We start from the raw sequence: 17,530 nt of genomic DNA, 5'->3' as shown, positions 1-17,530 counted from the left end.
AGTTGTGTTTATTTCAGTTATGGTGATAGAAACAGTGGCTCAGACTTTCTCAGTATTTACAAAGAAAACAGAAATCCAAATATGTTGTTGTTCTTTGGTGTTAAACAAGCTGCATTATGAAATTGTTCAATTTTGAATTATTTTGCTGCATACTGGCTTCTATGACCAGTGCAGAATGATTTTACGTGTTCAAATGTGTCTGGTGCAGCAGTCATTCAGTGAAGAGTCAGCAAAGAGTAAAATGGCTGTGCTATGGAAAGTGATTCGTTTGCTGTGTTTATGTATCCCTTGTGTGTTTTTAAAGTATTTTATACAGAACAGGCTTTTTTCTTCCTGTGTATTGCTGCATTCTTATTGTGATGTGGCTGACTGAGAGTGGTAATTCTTGGTCTTGCAATTTCAGGGTAATCTTGGATTCAGCCATAGGAAGCACTGCTAAGCTGATATAGATTTTACTGCCTACTGTGAATATAACTCATATAAGTGTTTTTTAAAGTCTATTTGTATTTATCTGTTTGTTTCTGGGATACTGTGAGAGCAGAAAACTCAGCACTCGCTTTAAAAATGGTTTTATGTTTCTACCGCATTTTTCTTTTGTAGTTGTTTCTTCTAATTTGCTAAACTCTCTTAACCTCTGACTGGAGAAATGAGAGGAGAAATGACTTCTTCAGCCAACAGACAACACTTTCCCCTGCCCTTAGAGACTGCCACGAAGAATGCATTCCATAACTTAAGTGCAAAGCGGAGTACAACCCTCCATCCTTACAGGTGTGTGTGTCAAACTGTGTTAAAGTTTGAGAACAAACACTGACTTGAAGTTGGTAATGGAAGGCAAACAGTTTTGATTCTTTTGTTCTGAAACTTAATGGCCAGCAAGTGCCTTGAGAACCCCTGTAAGAGGATGTTAATGTTGAGACACAAATTCAACAGTACAGGAAAGAGATTCAAAAGTAGCTAAAGTAATTTCAAAGAACTGTACATTTAGAATAAGCATGGAGAAGCTTCAGTCCACAGGCAGCTTTTATCTTGCACATAGCGGGGGGGGGGGAGGCGTCAATGGCATACTAAGCACCAGGACTTATGCAGGGACAGTAACAACGGTCTTGACAACTTCCGGACTTAGTAGAACTGAATTAGTATTAATAGTGTTTTTGTCTTTGCCATACATTTTACTCTAGTGATAATAAGGCGGGAATCCCTTGCTGACTGTACTTGGACCTTCAGTCCTCCTAGGGTTCCATTGAAACCATAACTCTTGTCACTCCAGCTCAGCCTAGTCCAGCTGTCTGTTTGCTCACCCAGAGATATGGGTTGCAGTTCTTTACACAATTACCTGGGAGTAAGTCCCACTGAACCTATTTCAGAGTAGATATGCATAGGACTGCATTGCATTTCAGAAAGTTTGACCCAGGTTCATCCTCCTTCACTGCCTGAGAAAATATCCACTTTAAAGGTGATGTTAACTGTCCTTTGGGCTTTTCCTCTTTTCACTGTTGCTCTTCTGTGTGCTTATTGTCAGTGGCTTACTATGAACTGGGATGGTTAAAAGTATTTTGATGAGAAGTATCCCTAGAGCATACCTAAATTTATAAAAAAAAACAACCACCTTTTAAACGATATTAAATGCCCAAAAAATTCTGTCCTGGGACAACCTACAAAATTGAAGCTGCTATGTATCACCAGAAGATTACATTTATCACAAGTGATGTACCTTCAGAACAAATGGCTCTGGATAGCCCAGAGAAACGGTACACTGTAGAAGCAGGGTCGAGATGGAGAATTTCTGATTATCAATAGCCTGGTATAAGCTAGGCAGTGATTTCTTCATTTCAGATATGCTGTTCACCCAAAATACAATGAAATTTGTCCACAGATTTTTCCCTATGGAAATTTTATTACATATCCATGCCACCAATATCCTTTTTTCTGGTGGCAATATGTTGAGTTCAATTATTAGTGTGCCTACTTAGGCGATAGAAATGTTAACATAAGAACATAAGAACAGCCCCACTGGATCAGGCCATAGGCCCATCTAGTCCAGCTTCCTGTATCTCACAGCGGCCCACCAAATGCCCCAGGGAGCACACCAGATAACAAGAGACCTCATCCTGGTGCCCTCCCTTGCTTTGGCATTCTGACATAACCCATTTCTAAAATCAGGAGGTTGCGCATACACATCATGGCTTGTACCCCGTAATGGATTTTTCCTCCAGAAACTTGTCCAATCCCCTTTTAAAGGCATCTAGGCTAGACGCCAGCACCACATCCTGTGGCAAGGAGTTCCACAGACCGACCACACGCTGAGTAAAGAAATATTTTCTTTTGTCTGTCCTAACCCGCCCAACACTCAATTTTAGTGGATGTCCCCTGGTTCTGGTATTATGTGAGAGTGTAAAGAGCATCTCCCTATCCACTCTGTCCATCCCCTGCATAATTTTGTATGTCTCAATCATGTTCCCCCTCAGGCGTCTCTTTTCTAGGCTGAAGAGGCCCAAATGCCATAGCCTTTCCTCATAAGGAAGGTGCCCCAGCCCTTAGTCGCTCTCTTTTGCACCTTTTCCATTTCCACTATGTCTTTTTTGAGATGTGGCGACCAGAACTGGACACAATACTCCAGGTGTGGCCTTACCATAGATTTGTACAACAGCATTATAATATTAGCTGTTTTGTTCTCAATACCCTTCCTAATGATCCCAAGCATAGAATTGGCCTTCTTCACTGCCGCCGCACATTGGGTCGACACTTTCATCGACCTGTCCACCACCACCCCAAGACCTCTCTCCTGATCTGTCACAGACAGCTCAGAACCCATCAGCCTATATGTGAAGTTTTGATTTTTTGCCCCAATGTGCATGACTTTACACTTACTGACATTGAAGCGCATCTGCCATTTTGCTGCCCATTCTGCCAGTCTGGAGAGATCTTTCTGGAGCTCCTCACAATCACTTCTGGTCTTCACCACTCAGAAAAGTTTGGTGTCGTCTGCAAACTTAGCCACTTCACTGCTCAACCCTGTCTCCAGGTCATTTATGTTGAAAAGCACTGGTCCCAGGACAGATCCTTGGGGCACACCGCTTTTCACCTCTCTCCATTGTGAAAGTTGCCCATTGACACCCACTCTCTGCTTCCTGGCCTCCAACCAGTTCTCAATCCATGAGAGGACCTGTCCTCTAATTCCCTGACTGTGGAGTTTTTTCAGTAGCCTTTGGTGAGGGACCGTGTCGAACGCCTTCTGAAAGTCCAAGTATATAATGTCCACGGGTTCTCCCACATCCACATGCCTGTTGACCTTTTCAAAGAATTCTATAAGGTTTGTGAGGCAAGACTTACCCTTACAGAAGCCATGCTGACTCTCCCTCAGCAAGGCCTGTTCGTCTATGTGTTTTGAGATCCTATCTTTGATGAGGCATTCCACCATCTTACACTAAAGTCACTTAAGGCATGTTCACTAAAGTCAGCTAAAAAAAAACCCTTCATTTTCAACACACTGAATAAAAACTCCAAAGTTGCTAGACTGATGGCTGTTGTCTTTGGACATGAGGAGAGTGCTCTTTTTTGTTTCCTTTCCTGTCAGAGAAAATACTTTCATGTGATCAGTGGGAAAAGTTGTTATTGCCACTACTTGAACTTATGAGAAGAACCTGGGGTGTTGCGGCCCCTTCAGCAGTTATGAAACGTAACTTGCAAGCATGACTTTATATGGGTTTGACTGATTACTTCTGATCCTCAGATTGATCAGTCCTTGCTCATCAACACATACGTTGGTGTGTGTAAAAACAGAGTAAGATAGTTATCATTGGAGATTTTTTCTATCCTTCTCCCACTTGGCTTTTGTTGATATAGATATTCTTTTGGAAACTTCACACTGAAAATATTGTTATTTCTAAATGCATATTCTAGATATAACTTTCTGTCATAACTGCAGAGTTCTGCCTCTTTTTAAGGAATGCAAGAGGCCAGGAAATTGAAGTGTTGAAAGTAGATATTCAGCAAGCATAGCTGTGTTGGAAATTTGGATCTGTTCAACATTTGGTTCAAATATGTAAAAGCTACAGTCATAAAAGTATAAACTATTTAATAGCAAGGCAAATAGATATGCTCTGATCTAAGTAAATCTGGGATCAGTTTGATCAAGAGAGAAGAATAGTGGAGGCCACAATTGTCTGATTTAGTAGGAAGATGGTCTTGGTCAATTTCATTCACATGAGGCAAAATTTCAATTTAGAGGTGGTACTTTATTATTTCTAAAGTGCCTAACAATAACTCTACAAAACTATAGCTGATGAACTTTCCCCACAGGCTTTCTGTCTAGATACAGAAACATACCGCTTATGGGCCCTTGAGGCCTTATTTTTTTTAATAGGCCACATTAGATGTTCTGAGTTTTTCAGCTTGCCTTGCACAACAAGTAGCTTTCTTCATTCCAAAGATAATAGTTAACATGAGGATGGTATGTTTGCCTTCTTATTAATTAATCTTACAGATAATAGTAAGCCCCATATCTATGTTGCTTTCGAGTTTTTTTGTTTCATTTTCCTTCATGTTATAATTTTGAGCTTAGGGTTTGGCATTGAAAGTGTGATGTGGAACAGGTCTGAAAATCTGATTTTGGTCTGCATTGCTGATAAGAAATATCACTTGGTAAGATGACTCTGTACCCTCTGTTTTTTTTCTGTCTCTGTGTGTTGCAGATTCATATCACATTGTATCCCTAAGCTTTGAGCTACTTTAAACTTTTCTTGGTGGTTTTTTTAAAATAAAAGTTTCCTGTTTCTGGAGGACTTGCAATAGAACTTCGCACATGCATAATGAAAAGATGGAAAAGGAGCTCACAAACTGATGGAAGGAAATGTGACAATCATGATCCCTTATAGCCCAAGCAGACCTTGTCTAGCTTGCTTTTTCTTACATTGTGCCTCTGTGCAGTTTGGTCTAATTCTGTTAAACAGTCTTCTCTCCAGCCTCGGAGGACCTCAAGAGAGTCTTATTGAGAAACCTTCCTTCATATTCCCCTCTCATCACTTCCTCAGACTCATGGTCCTCTTAGGTGTGATACATGAGTGTTTGCCAAAGTCTTGCTTCTGGGTAACTTGTAAATAGTAGGAAAGAGTGGCAGCCTTTGAGCCCCTAATGCGAGGCACTAAATATTTTCTGTGTCACCATTTCCATCTCACTCCCTACTTGCTATTTCCTTATTTGGTGACAGCACTTGAAGAGCTACTCTGTATTCATCATGCTATGTTTGAAAAGGAAGAGGAGAATGGAATAGAAGACAGAATGACAGAGATGAAAAAATAATGGCTTGCTAAAACATCTCTTTACTGCTCCAGTTCTCTCTTCCTTTCCAAGTTCAGTGAGCACAGAAGTGTGAGGACATAGATGCACCTCACTGCCTTTACTTCTCTGAATCCACCACCTGTGGCAGTTGCCTCAGTCTACTACATGGGCCATCTTTGTCAGGAAAAAACTTTTCAGTCTTAAAGTGTATTGCTTTAAGGGGCAGGTATTTGGGGAGTAGAGCTCATATTCTACATGCAGGTTCAATTCTTAGCTTCTCTGGTTAGCATTGGGAAAGACCCCTTTCTGAAATCTGGGACAGGATACTGTTGTTATTGGAATTTACACCCCACTTTTCCACTCTTGTGGGCAGCGCAAGACAGCTTACATCTAAAAACAATAATGGTTCAATATTATAATTAACAGACACTACAATCACAATAAAAAGTACCTATAAAATGAACCCCAAAGTCCTAATTAAAAAACAGGGAGAATAAAAAAATCTTAAAACCTCAATGGGAGGCCAAGAAAGAGGGGGAAGCCCTAATTCTAAATGGAGAGAACTGCACAGAACAGGTTCTATAACAGTAAAAACCCATTTGTGGGTCTCCAGAACCAGACATCAAAAAGTGGCAGCACTTGCAACGACGTCATCTAAGATTTCACTGAACAATACAGTTCTTCAAATACATGATCTTAAAGAGTTTAGGGCAGGGGTGTCAAACATAAAGCCCGGGGGTCTGATGGGGCCCTCAAAAGCTTTTTATCCAGCCCTCAGTCTCTCAGCTTCTGAGCAGTACTGAGGTGTTACTGCTGAAAGGGCAGTCCATATGAAAATTGGGCTGTCCCTTATCTTGAAATATGATCAAAATTTGCATGTTTTCTCTTCTGTCATTTGCAGCTAAGTGAGGAAAAAGTGTTTCTTTTTGGTTATGACCTGTTTAATGACATCACTTTTGGCCCTCAGCAGACATGATGAATGCTATTTAGCCCTCCGTATGCAACAAGTGTGACACCCCTGGTTTAGGGCTTTATAATTCATTGCCACACTTTTAATTGTGCCTGGAAATGTACACGTAGCTGATATAGATGAATTAAGAGGGTTGTAAGGTGGTCACGACCTCTGTCTCCCATGAGGAGCCTAGTGACTGCATCCCTATTTGAAGATTCCCTATGGCCTTCAAAGGCAGCCCTACATAGAATGTTACAATAGTTCGTTAAACTATTCTTCTTTACAATAAAAGTGGAGTACAAAATGAGCAAATAGGACAATACACAAATACAATGCTGACGTATATACCAACAGTTTGAGTGTGATGCAGTGTCATATGGTCATATGTTCAAGCAGTGGTGTGGTGAGAAGGTGGCAAGGGGGAGATGTGTGAGAAGTGTGGCTCTGGAGTTGGTTGTCTTTGTCCCCCAGGATCTTTGGTCTTATAGCATTATAATGTCTAACATAGTAGCATAAACTTTTGTGGGGCAATAGAGTAGAGTCTGACCCCAGAGAGCTCTTGCGACACCACAGTAAATCTACTTGTCTTTAAGATGCCGCAAAACTGTTTGCTTGGTGCAACAGCTGAACACAATTCCCCCACCCCTGAAATTTGTGAAAGACAAGGTAATTTTGAGCAAGTAGAATATACAGATAAACTGCTTCTCTTTGGTTTAAATGTTTCCAATGATAAATTGTTTGCTTCTTCAGTAAAGGCTCCAGAGAGACCAGTAACACAGAGATCACTCCAAAGTCAAAATCAAGCAGGTAACCTAGGCCAGGGCCTAGGAGAGAGGGTAAAGGGGGTAATTTGTACCTGTGAGAGGGTCAGAAAGGGGGCCCAGGAGCCAAAGAAGGGGGCCCAGAAATTTCCTGGGATCTTACATTTTCCTATCTCACTCAGACTCACTGCCCACATGGGTTGCACATGGCAGCAATTACTGCCAGAAGCCACACGCACCAGGTCCAGGAATGCATACATTCCTTAACTGTGTCACATCTGGGAGGAAACTGGCCTGCTCCAGGAGCTCTTTGGCTTGTGGATCTGCTTACAATGGATGGGAGTTCAGAGACACAGCTGTGGGGCTACAGCTGCTGCAGAAGTGGTGCCCATCCCCATCCCACCACTCTGTTTCACCCCTCCCTCTTTGGGAAGGGACCCCAAAGAAACTTTGTGCCCCCTGATAGAATTCCTCTTGGAGGCCCTGACCTAGGCTAGTAGTTGATGTGCCACACTGGTATCTTGACAGTCCCAGAGGACCTTGGGGGTTATATATCAAGTCATCCCACTTTATTCTCACATCATCCCTATGAAATTAGGTTAGCCTGAGAAATAAGGCCACCCAGCTGGTTTCATGATTGAGCAGGATATTACACACAGATAACCCATATCCAACTTTATTCACTGCACCACACTGGTTCTCAAGTTGCTGAGAATATTTGTGTCTCTAATTGGTCTGGACGAAACATTTAGTCTTCCTTGTCGGCAAAAAAAATCTGATTTTTTTCTCCTGTTTTTTTCCTTAACCTTCTTTTTAAAGTGATCTAAAATGAATGCTAATATTTCAACAGATACAGAATGACTGAGTCTAACATTGCCCAGTAGTATACCCATGAAGAGGCACTGCCAAAGTTAATTATGTCTAGTGCAAAAGCTGGGAGGTCTGACTGAACCAAGCAGGTAGGTAAAGATGCTTATATGTGGAAGAACTGGAGGGAAAGAGCAGCAAAGGGTTTTCTTTGGATTGCACCTTGACCCTTCTTCTCTCACCCCTTGGCCCCAAGACCCAGTAGGCTCTGCTTAAGCTGTTGAACTGCATTGGAAATATTTTTGTACTCCTTAATAAGAGCAATTTATATTTGGTTTTTAGTAATGCAAAAACTGCACTGGAATAATTCTAGAGGTTATTCTTTAAGGATAGTGTATAATTTTAATAGGCTTGTATGTTTTGTTGAAGCTGTGTTAGCACTTCACATTTTCCCCCCCAAACGTTTTTGGTAGGAGCGCAATGCGACTCTGCCAGTTTATCATGCCTTTAGGAAAAAGAAACCTTAATTATGGATATTATTACAAGTAATCTCAAACTAGTCTTTTGTACTATTCTGTAGTATGTTGAGTAACATTTCTAGTAGCAGTGATTAATTTTTTGACAAATGAGTCAAGTGAGCCAATGTGGAATGCATTTCTTTACATATACAAGTATGTTTAAAAAAAACAAAAACAAAACCCAGCCTTCAGTTCTATAATTTTAATCAAAGAGTAGGATACATCCAGAAAATTTTAATCAAAGATTAGAATGTATCCAGAAAATGTAATGCAAATGAATCACTAATCCATTTTTGAGACTAGAACTAGAGATCAGACGTTATATACATAAATGGTTCTCCGTTAATAAGTAGTTGCTGTTTTCAATAATGCACCTGAACACCTGAATAATACACCTGTTGTGATGAATTTTAAACTGGTTCCCTTTTTACATGACGTCTCTCTCAATTTTGAGAGAGTATTTTTAGGGTGGTGGTCAGTTTTGTAGCTCAGCATTTCATGAAAGACACATGAAAGAAAGCATTTCATGAAGCACACACATTTTTGACTGTTTCAAATAGCAAGTGCCATAACGCAGCCTACTCTATTGATGTTGCTGGAACAGGCATTAGGCAAAACTTCTAGCATCCCAATTAAGCCTGTAAAACAGATAGTTAAGAAATTAAGCTACTGTTGTGAAGAGCTGGGTGTGACCAAAATAGATATTTTATGAAGTGTCTCAATACTGCTACTTACATAGTAACTATTCAGAGCAAGGTTTTGAGTATACAGTACTAATAGATGAGACATTAAGACACCATTGTCTTTTCAGTGGATGTCTGTCATCATGGCTACTATTAATGGGACTTCATGAACATTTACATCATTGTGATTATGTAAAGAAAGCAACATTTCTCCATCACTTACCTTATTTGAGTTCTTCGTAGAACATAAACATCAGAAGAAATCATGAAGAACCAAGGGTAGAAGGAGTCAGTAGTGAATCTGCTAAAACCCAGTTTGAAGAATGCAAATAGACTTACTGGATATTGCCATCAAGCAATTGGGAAAGGGTGTCCCTTACAGTTCTGCCTGCCTTGCAACTAGGAGAAAAAATAGAGGCAAACAACTGAAATCCTTGAAGACTTGAATCGTATGGATGAACAACATGGATAGCAATCATAATGGAAGAATCAGAGTTTCTTTTGGAAGCCATTTTTAAGACCATCATGGCTGTTATCTCTCCAGAGTCTTTATAGTACTTGGCAAAAGCCTAGTGGAACCTCCATGCCTAGAAGTGTTTTGGAGTGTGTTTTTATTTTATTTTCTATTCAGTTCAGATAACATCTTGAGAATACTTAATGAGCCCTTACACTTGTAGTGTGACTGAGTATTGTCACCAGCACAGTAAATTTGCTTTTTTTGCCAATAAATTGTTAAACCAGATAAGTTACTTTTGACTGGTCTATAGATCTCTTTGATTTATTCTATATTTAGCAGATTTTTACTTTTCATGTTTTAATTTGGTTTTTCTTCAGAAGATCTAATAAAAACTTCTTTCCATTTACTTGCCTTACTTACTTTCTAAAACGAAGAATTGTGATTATTTTATATAACATAAATCAAAGGTGTGACTACTTCAGAAGAGATTAAATAAGGAACCAAGATGCTGGTATATGCCCATGCAGCAAACTGTTCCTAATGGAATGTACGATATGGTTTAAATTAACCAAATACTTGACTCTAAGGTCTATTCAGATGGTGGGGCATAGTTTATTAGTACTGCTCGTGCTCCACTTAAAGGGGAACAGAACTTGGAAAGACTTGTCTTGCAGTTTGAAGAGCTACTGCCAGTCAAAGCAGATAATACTGGACTTAGATGAACCAATAAGCAGACGCTGTATACAACAGATACGTTTGTGTATGTATATATGTGTACACATAGTTAGTATTATTGTCTGTCTTTTAAGGGAGAAGCATTTGGCTAAGTAAGCAACAAATCTGTGCTTTTAAAATTGTGCTAGCCCAGTGGGCCTCTATCTGCTGGATCTCTGGAATTGAAGGAGTAACATTTCAGGGATAAGATAACTTGTTCTGATTAAGTTACTCCAGTTTCTGTGGCCCATACCTCTAATGGCTGTGCCCTTGCAGAATACTTTGTACTTTACATGAAGGATAAGTAGCACTTGAGGAAGAGAGGCTAAGAGGACAATTCATTGTACCACCTGTTATACACAAGATTTCCAACATTTTAGAGCTCTTCATGCAGTCAATTATTACTTTATGTGTGCAATTATTAGACCTGCAGATCTGGTAAGGCAAGGCTTGGGGTTAGTTGCAAACTTCTGGTTTATCAAATAATTGCAAAGACAGATCAGTACCTTAGAAAAAATCATGTGAAAGAGCCATATCTTTAGTCTGACTTCTTGAGAATTGGGTATTGAAAGATTCCCCCACTTTGAAACCAGTTCAACTTCAATGAGATCTGAAGAGTTCATCTAAGGGTCTGATTATTTTTATCAGAATTTTGGCTGTTTTTAAAAAAGGGTTTAGGGTTTTTTAAAAAAGGTGCATTTTTTTTGATAACTTATTCTCAAGATGACTTAGAGCAATAAAATACAGTGAATCACATCCATAAAAACATAATAGCATTGAAATAAATTGAAAATGCAGAAGACATTCCAGGACAGCTGGATTCTAATAACTTAAGATCCAGATATGTAATAGAATCCAAAAGTATCAACACACCTTTTCTGTATGGGTATTGGTCTGTCAGATCTCTCTGGAGAAAATTTCAGAGAAGGCCACCTTAATTTTCTCCCACAGATAAGGTGGTTAGCCTTGTCTCCTTGGTAAGAATAAATCAGCAGAACAAATACTCTAATGTTGACTGTGACAGATGCACTGGAACTGTAAAGAAAAGTCTTTCCTGCCCTAAATAATTTTGGCATTCTTATTGTTACTAGCACCTAATACAAGGTACAATTGTGGAACGCAATCATTTTCTTCCCCATGAAGAGTGTGTACAGTACTTGATGTCTTGGGGAAATTTTAAGTGCTTGTCTAAGATATGGTGTTCCCTGAAATTTCAAATGTCTGAATTTTTTCTTTAGAGAGATCAGTGACCTGTTTTTTAACATCTTGAATTTTTTTAATTCAAAATTTCAGCCTGATGTAGTGTTCAATTTTCTGTGCCTTAATTTACTCCACTATTTGTCTGCAATTTTTTTTCTATTTTGAATTTTAACAAGCTTCTGCTGCCTTAGTTACTCTGTCCTTAACTAGGATTTGTAGATGGTAAAGATTTTGGTGATTCTCTTTCAAGAATAGTTTCAACTGTGATTTCTGAAACCTCCCAACTGCACCAGCCCCAGGAATCATTGGGGGGTCATCCAGGCTTTGCAAGATCTTGAACGTTCTTCCTCCATTTGTACTATAGCTAAGATGCAACAGGTATCAGCTGCAGTCTCATTGTTGTTTGATGTTTATAAACTGCTTTTTGACAGAAAGTTCGCAAAGCAATTTGCAGAATAAGTTCCAAAGGGGATTACAGTCCTAAAAAAAAAAAAGGAGCCACTGGAAAAGATGCTATGCTGCAGTGAACAGGGATGCTTTCCCCTTGCTAAAGCAAATCAGTTGCTTTCCCCTTGCTAAATCTCAGAGAACCACCATTTAAATGTGTCTCTTAACCTGGTTTGCTGAGACGGCATAATTCTACATGGCTCTCTGAATGTACTGTGCAGGTGCAGTAATGATCAGGGCTTCTTCAAATGGCTAGCATCAGAGAGACTTACCAAAACCTGCTGCAGAGATAGGTTTCAGTCTCCCAAGATCAACCCATTTTTCAACTTGAGTTGGAAGTTGGATATCTAATACAAACCTCATCTTGAAGCAGTAAATACAGATAAAATCTGTGCAATGTATTTGGCAACCAGGAGTGAGTATGAGACAGAGTGGGCCAATAAGTCTCATGGAAACAAGATACTGTAGTGCAGTGTATTCTTTGTACGAGGAGTACCTGATGTGTCTTCTCTTAAGTCATATGTTGCTTGCAGTTTTTTCTCTGTGTTCCTCAGAATAATGATAATCATGGTTCTACAGCAGGAGTGTTCACACTTTTTTGGCTCGAGAGCTACTTTGAAACCCAGCAAGGCCCGGAGATCTACCAGAGTTTTTTTTACAATGTTCGCGCCATCATAACATATAACATTTATGTGTACAATGTATGTTGGTGTACCTTGAGCCCCACTGAGTATAACAGGACTTACTCCTAAGTAGACATGCCTAGGATTAGGCTGTGAGGCTGCAATCCTAGCCACACTTACCTGGGAGTAAGCCCCATTGAGTACAATGGGGCTTACTCCCGGCGTTTCCTCCCAGAGGCACCTGAAGGGGGGGTCGGCACTCCGCGATCTACTAATTTTGCCTCGCGATCTACCGGTAGATCGCGATCCACCTATCGAGCACCCCTGTTCTACAGGTAAGCTTGACAGCATAACAATATTTACTTGGTGCTCAGAAATCAGTAGGCAGGTTAGAAAAAACTCAGAACTATTTTCAAATTCCGTTATTTTTAGCAAATTGTATGAACTTTTATGCCACAAAGGGAATTTGAAACTAAATTTTAAATTGGAAGTAAAATTTCAGTACATAAATATTAGCTAACTAAAAGAGCAGGAAATACTCTATTTGGGCTTTTCCTACCTTGCCTATGCCCTTTTATCCTTTCCTAATTACCTGCCAAGTTTAGTCTCTGTATGTTAGCATTTCAGGGCCCAGTCCTATGCAACTTTCCAGTGCTGATGCAGTCATGCCAATGGGGCATGTGCTGCATCCTGCAGTGGAAGTCAATCATAGAGGCCTCCTCAAGATGAAAGTATTTTGTTCCCTTAGCTCAGGGCTGCATTACAGCTGCATCAGTGCTAGAAAGTTGGATAAGATGGGCCCTCATTCATATTTCTATTATTCAAAATGTTTGTCACTATTTTTACTTTGTACAAAAAACAAAATATTTCATAATAGTAAAACAAGGTAACAAAATGCTCTGAAGGTATATTTCTGGTTCTGCTGCTACAGCTGTCTGGATGGGAGACTGCATGGGAAACACTTCTTGAAGGAAGAGCGAAAAGCAAGAGTAGTAAGTAAAGTCTTGCAGAGTGAAGGAAGAGGTCCTCTGGAAACCCTCTCTGAGTTTTCTTGTTAACTTCCTTGATAGGGAAAATATTAAACAGGGACTCCCCAAGAAGTCTCAACAAAGGGGAGATTGGTTGTTGGGGGTGAGTGGTAGATTTTCAATTTGGAGTAGCAATCACTGAGATGCACATGTCATGAAAAGTCTTAAAGGTTGAACTGAGCACCTTGGACTAGCCCTAGAAGCAAACAGGTAGGTTGAATATTCTGCACTAGCTAATACCTACAAAGCATCCTCAAGGGTGCATAGAGTGTATTATAACACATACATGAATTATGGTAGCAAAGTTCTGGCTTTCAAAGAAAATAATATTAGAGTATTAAATGTAGCTAATAAAGGGGTTCCCAGCCACTGCTGTTGCTTATGTGTACAAGGAGCCATATTGGTTCTACAAGAATTTGCAAGTAGCTCTCTGTTAGGGGCATTTATCACTTAACATTCTGCAACGACATCATCAGCTTTATTCTGCTAGAACTTATCAATTTAATCAAAGTTTGCAGAAGCTGGTTCAGGGCCACAATTTCTGCTTCTGGTCTCTGATTGCTAGATAAAGACAATAGAGTTTTATCAACACATTGGTTGTGAGGTTGATGTTTTTATGGATCCTTAAAAATGCCACATAAAAGTGGAAGTTAGTTATTTCATATTTAAACTCACCCCTCGGATATATCTGTGCTAAACTTTGAGTTATTTCAAACCTCTCTAGGTCTTCAGGTAAACATGCCTGAAGCGTATTGGATTATTGGAAGTGTAGCTTGTGAAGTTTCCACAGGCAGACATGATTTTAGTACAGATATTTACAGTATTTTTCCTGAAATGATTTGGTTTTGTTGGTCCAATCACTGTAAATGACTGGAAAAGGAAAAAGGCTGTACATAAGAACATAACATAAGAACAGCCCCACTGGATCAGGCCATAGGCCCATCTAGTCCAGCTTCCTGTATCTCACAGCGGCCCACCAAATGCCCCAGGGAGCACACCAGATAACAAGAGACCTCATCCTGGTGCCCTCCCCTACATCTGGCATTCTGACTTAACCCATTCCTATAATCAGGAGGTTGCGCATACACATCATGGCTTGTACCCCATAATGGATTTTTCCTCCAGAAACTCGTCCAATCCCCTTTTAAAGGCGTCTAGGCTAGACGCCAGCACCACATCCTGTGGCAAGGAGTTCCACAGACCGACCACGCTTTGTACTTGTGGACTGCTTGGTGGATCCTCCTAGGAATTCCAACTTGCAATAGCTGTCAAGGTCTCAAGCCAAGGTATTTTCAAGCCCCACTATCAGGAATCTGTTTTCTGAAGGTGCCTGGGATTGATACTAGACCCTGACACATTCAGAGCATCTGCTGTACCATAGCGTCCTCTCAGGTGGAAAGAGTAAAGATTCCTTTAGCAGCCTCATCCCACAACCGTAGTCACTGAACCCTCTTGATAATGGTCATCTCTCGGCAAAGCCAGCAATCAGTAGTCCTTAGCAATGCTCTTGGCCATCAGAACACATGCCAAGTGATAACACATACTATACATACACAGTTTGTCATTTGTATGTTTTTCACCGTTCTGAACAATTGATCTTTTCAAGTGGCTCACAATTTTGTTGTTAAGTCATGTCTGACTCTTTGTGACCCCGTGGACCACAGTACGCCAGGCCCCCCTGTCTACCACTAACTTCCGGAGTTTGTCCAGTTTCATGTTCATTGCCTCCGTTACACTATCTAACCATCTCATCCTCTGCTGTCCCCTCCCTTTTGCCTTCAATTGCTCCCAGCATCAGGGTTTTTTCTATGGTCATCCCTTCTCATTAGATGACCAAAGTATTTCAGCTTCAGCTTCAGCATCTGTCCTTCCAATGAACAATGAGGGCTGATTTCCTGTAGAATTGACTGATTTGATCTCCTTGCAGTCCAGAGGACTCTCAAGTCTTCTCCAACATTGTAGCTCACAATAGGAAATATCAAAGAACAGAAAAGATTAATACAATGAAATGCAACACACAAAACAATATTTTACATTGTAATGGCTGTATTGGTTGATGAGTATACTAAAATGAGTTTTAAACAACTTGTCATTTTTTTAATCCCCATTTAATTTAAGAACATAAGAACATAAGAACATAAGAACAGCCCCACTGGATCAGGCCATAGGCCCATCTAGTCCAGCTTCCTGTATCTCACAGCGGCCCACCAAATGCCCCAGGGAGCACACCAGATAACAAGAGACCTCATCCTGGTGCTCTCCCCTACATCTGGTATTCTGACTTAACCCATTCCTAAAATCAGGAGGTTGCGCATACACATCATGGCTTGTACCCCATAATGGATTTTTCCTCCAGAAACTCGTCCAATCCCCTTTTAAAGGCGTCTAGGCTAGACGCCAGCACCACATCCTGTGGCAAGGAGTTCCACAGACCGACCACGCGCTGAGTAAAGAAATATTTTCTTTTGTCTGTCCTAACCCGCCCAACACTCAATTTTAGTGGATGTCCCCTGGTTCTGGTATTATGTGAGAGTGTAAAGAGCATCTCCCTATCCACTCTGTCCATCCCCTGCATGATTTTGTATGTCTCAATCATGTCCCCCCTCAAGCGTCTCTTTTCTAGGCTGAAGAGGCCCAAACGCCGTAGCCTTTCCTCATAAGGAAGGTGCCCCAGCCCCGTAATCATCTTAGTCGCTCTCTTTTGCACCTTTTCCATTTCCACTATGTCTTTTTTGAGATGCGGCGACCAGAACTGGACACAATACTCCAGGTGTGGCCTTACCATCGATTTGTACAACGGCATTATAATACTAACCGTTTTGTTCTCAATACCCTTCCTAATGATCCCAAGCATAGAATTGGCCTTCTTCACTGCCGCCGCACATTGTGTCGACACTTTCATCGACCTGTCCACCACCACCCCAAGATCTCTCTCCTGATCTGTCACAGACAGCTCAGAACCCATCAGCCTATATCTAAAGTTTTGATTTTTTGCCCCAATGTGCATGACTTTACACTTACTGACATTGAAGCGCATCTGCCATTTTGCTGCCCATTCTGCCAGTCTGGAGAGATCCTTCTGGAGCTCCTCACAATCACCTCTGGTCTTTACCACTCGGAAAAGTTTGGTGTCGTCTGCAAACTTAGCCACTTCACTGCTCAACCCTGTCTCCAGGTCATTTATGAAGAGGTTGAAAAGCACCGGTCCCAGGACAGATCCTTGGGGCACACCGCTTTTCACCTCTCTCCATTGTGAAAATTGCCCATTGACACCCACTCTCTGCTTCCTGGCCTCCAACCAGTTCTCAATCCACGAGAGGACCTGTCCTCTAATTCCCTGACTGTGGAGTTTTTTCAGTAGCCTTTGGTGAGGGACCGTGTCAAACGCCTTCTGAAAGTCCAGATATATAATGTCCACGGGTTCTCCCGCATCCACATGCCTGTTGACCTTTTCAAAGAATTCTATAAGGTTTGTGAGGCAAGACTTACCCTTACAGAAACCATGCTGACTCTCCCTCAGCAAGGCCTGTTTGTCTATGTGTTTTGAGATCCTATCTTTGATGAGGCATTCCACCATCTTACCCGGTATGGATGTTAGGCTGACCGGCCTATAGTTTCCCGGGTCCCCCCTCTTTCCCTTTTTAAAAATAGGCGTGACATTTGCTATCCTCCAATCTTCTGGCACTGTGGCCGTTTTGAGGGACAAGTTGCATACCTTAGTCAAGAGATCTGCAACTTCATTCTTCAATTCCTTAATAACCCTTGGGTGTATGCCATCAGGGCCCGGTGACTTATTGATCTTTAATTTATCAATGAGGTCTGAAACATCTTCTCTTTTAACCTCTATCTGACTTAACTCCTCAGTCAGGAGGGGCCGTTCGGGCAGCGGTATCTGCCCGAGGTCTTCTGCCGTGAAGACAGATGCAAAGAACTCATTTAATTTCTCTGCCATCTCTAAGTCTCCTTTTATCTCCCCTTTCCCTCCCTCACCATCCAGAGGGCCAACCGCTTCTCTGGCGGGTTTCCTGCTTCTAACATATTTGAAGAAGCTTTTATTATTCCC

General features: G+C 41.0%; 2 protein-coding genes across 4 annotated transcripts in view; both read left to right on the top strand.

The window, feature by feature from the left end:
• TPT1 (tumor protein, translationally-controlled 1) overlaps positions 1-17,530 on the top strand; it is a 302,395-nt gene that overhangs the window by 206,193 nt on the left and 78,672 nt on the right. The window lies entirely within an intron of this gene.
• TSC22D1 (TSC22 domain family member 1) overlaps positions 1-17,530 on the top strand; it is an 82,149-nt gene that overhangs the window by 18,351 nt on the left and 46,268 nt on the right. Inside the window, exons 2-4 of one of the 3 annotated variants that reach the window (XR_010794201.1) lie at positions 601-768; positions 7,841-7,949; positions 9,242-9,760. The exons of 1 other annotated variant lie outside the window; for it this stretch is intronic. The gene's annotated coding sequence lies outside the window, so the exon portion shown is untranslated. Of the gene's footprint in view, positions 1-600; positions 769-7,840; positions 7,950-9,126; positions 9,761-17,530 lie in introns of those variants that run through there. One more of the 3 variants, XR_010794200.1, reaches the window with a different exon arrangement.

This window comes from Tiliqua scincoides, chromosome 3, assembly GCF_035046505.1.
Source record: "Tiliqua scincoides isolate rTilSci1 chromosome 3, rTilSci1.hap2, whole genome shotgun sequence".
In the NCBI taxonomy this organism is placed as follows: Eukaryota; Metazoa; Chordata; class Lepidosauria; order Squamata; family Scincidae; genus Tiliqua; species Tiliqua scincoides.
The sequence above is the reverse complement of the archived record's forward strand: the minus strand, read 5'-3'. Positions and strand labels throughout refer to the sequence as shown.